Here is a 3124-nt window from a genome sequence, read left to right as displayed (position 1 = left end):
GTTAATATATATTCACTCACATATCTAGAAATGTGAAATAATGTGCTTGTTAATGTTTACTAATAAATGTATTAAACGTTACCTAAAAAAAAAATGTCATGTAATATTTTACATGAAAAAAAAAACATTTCATGTAAATTAACATGCTTACAAATGTCATTAAACTTCTAATTCATAGGATCATGTACATCTACAAATGATTTTTACAGATGTTATACAATGATTAAAAGCTTTTGTTAATGTACAACACTTTTGCTGCTGTTGGGGTGTGATATGGGTAGAGTTAGTGACAGGTTTGTTTGCATGGGTAGGTTAAAGGTTAGTTAAGGGGTCAACAAGTGTACACGGGTCAATTTGAGTACTATAAGTGAACACACTTCAATCTGTTTATATTGCATTGTTTTGATAAATGATAAATTAAGTATTTTCTTGAAAATGTGTTGTTGCCCCCCCCACCATTGATGTATGATTCAAGGAATATTCTGTTTAATGATACACAACAGTATACTAATATAAGTGTTGAGGCAAGAAAAACATGTTTTGCACCCAAATTACAATGTGTGTAATGTCTTTACCAAGCATTTAGCTAAACTTAACTAACCACCCTTTACACAAACTTTGTTACAGTAGCTAAAAGTCCAGCGTCAATAAAGATACTAAAAATTGATTGGGTACTGCAAGAACATGAACAAATGATTAACAAATGATTTGTAAAGATGTGAAAATAGGGTGAATTCCGGTCATTTTGGACACTTTTTACCATCAAAATGACTGCTCATAAAAGTACTAATGATTAGTAAATGTTTATAATCATTTACAAATGATGAATAGCCTCAACTTTAGATTGTGTACTGCAAAAACATGAACAAATTATTAATAAATTATTTAAGATGTGCAAATATTAGAAGTCTACACAACAAACAAATACCAAATATATGACCCTGTGATTATGAGTTAATGAATATATTAACATGAATAGTTTGTGAAGTGCTTAAAATGAATAATTAAGCTATATCTTCACCACATTTGTAAATGTAAAAATGAGCATTAGCTAATATGTGAAGTTTAATGGCACTTTACATTAACAAATACATTTGTAATCATCGTGTAATTTCTATTAAAATCATTTGTAGATTTTTAAAACGCATTGAAATTTGTAACCATTAACTAATGACCCGTTAAGCATTACATAATGTTTGTGAATGATTTATTAATGAAGCTTTTAATCATTGTAAACATCTGTCAAAATCATTTGAAGATTAAGATTAAAAAAAGCATGATCATATGAATTGAAAGTTTAATGACATTTGTAAGCATTTCAATTTACATTAAATAATGATCTGTTAATCATTTGGTAATGTTTAATAAGTTCATTAGTTAACATTAACAAGCACATTATCTCATATTTCTAGATTTGTGAATATATATTAAGTAATGATTAGTTAAACATTATGTAATGCTTGTGAATGGTTTATTAATGAAAGTTATTATAAAGTGTTACCTTATTTTATTATACAACACTATAAATTATATAATAATTAATAATAATAATATAATTTAATGCTATTATTCATTTTATATAATATTTTCAAAATTTTCAAAAATGTAATATCATTTTTATTATATTATGCTATAATATTATAATATTTTATTATACTATACTACAATTAATATTAATTTGAAATAATTATTGTTAAAAAATAATTATTCATATATAAAAATTTAAAAAATGTATTATGCTGAACACTGAACGTGTAATTATTTTAAAGGTATAATACTGGATATCTATTGTTTAAATGTTGGATATTGGTATAGTACAGTACAGTGGTTCTCAACTGGTTTTCCCATGCGACGCACTTTTATATATATATCTATATATATCAAAAACAAAGCAAATTTATTTCACAAAAAAAAAAAGTTAAGACTGTTAAGAATATGATTAATACTGAATAAACAGCCTATAATGTAAGGCTATTAAATAGCAGTCCCAAACTAGTTTTTGTTAATACAATTAAGTTAGTATGAGCCACCAGTCATTTAAACAAAGTGTCAAAATGACACAAAGTGAAAATAACATGGTATTATTGGGTTATGGAAACAACAGTTACCATGGTAAATACACAATACTAACACGAACTGTTAATGAAATGTGGAAACTGCTATTGAATAGATATAATAAAAGTCTTGCATCAGAAAAACATTTAGAATTACGTTATTTGCTGTTGATGTCGTTTCTTTGGTCGCGACGCACCAGTTGAGAAACACTGGTTTAGTACACTATACTATAATATTACATTATATACTATAATTATGATTATTAATAATAACATCAACTTAAAATGATTATTATTATAATCATCATCATCATTATTATTCTTATTAATAACATTGCATATTATTAAAATAAAAAAAAATTATTACACTGAATATTTTTAGGTTAATGTTAGATATTTAACTATGATGGAATGTATTTTACAATTTTCAAATATGACTTTCATTTGCATCCTAATTTGAGTTGAACATTCCGTAGATATTTAACCCCAGAATTAGTGCTGCGCGGTATGACCAAAAATTTATATCACGGTATTTTCCAAAATTATACCGGTTTCACGGTACATGACGGTATTTTTTTTTCATGCATGACCGGATGTTAACCATATTTTCTACTGATTGAGAGAGGAAATACTGCAGTATATTGACTTAGAATGCCCTATTTTACTGTCATGATGAGTGAATATTGAATATTGTCAAAAAATGCCACACTAAATAGTGACTAAACACGACCCCTTTTAATACATGTTAACCAGGAGTCACTCTCATTTATAATCGCGGCATCATCTGATAAAATCAACATGCATCTACACTAAAGAGCGGCTATGCGGTTGTTTTGGCTATATTACTTTTTTGTCTCATGCAGCGCACTGCCTGCGTCTGAGTAACAAACTAAAAAAAACAACAAACTAAAAAGTGCATGTGATATTAACAGACGAACTACGCTCATATTTATAATTCCAAACAATCAGTAAGCGACAGGTGCTTGGAAACGCTGTTTTGTACTCATGTACTGACGTGTCGGCTGCGGTGCGCTGCTTCTCTGCCGCTCACTGCACAGAACAGACGCCGA

The 3124-nt window shown here is 28.0% G+C and overlaps 1 protein-coding gene across 1 annotated transcript in view; it reads right to left on the bottom strand.

The window, feature by feature from the left end:
• The window catches only part of sacm1lb (SAC1 like phosphatidylinositide phosphatase b), a 26840-nt gene that overhangs the window by 20858 nt on the left and 2858 nt on the right, over window positions 1-3124 (bottom strand). The gene's annotated exons all lie outside the window — the stretch shown is intronic.

The sequence above is a fragment of the Sinocyclocheilus anshuiensis genome, unplaced genomic scaffold (assembly GCF_001515605.1).
Source record: "Sinocyclocheilus anshuiensis isolate Anshui unplaced genomic scaffold, SAMN03320099.WGS_v1.1 scaffold480, whole genome shotgun sequence".
In the NCBI taxonomy this organism is placed as follows: Eukaryota; Metazoa; Chordata; class Actinopteri; order Cypriniformes; family Cyprinidae; genus Sinocyclocheilus; species Sinocyclocheilus anshuiensis.
This window is presented reverse-complemented; position numbering and strand designations above follow the sequence as displayed.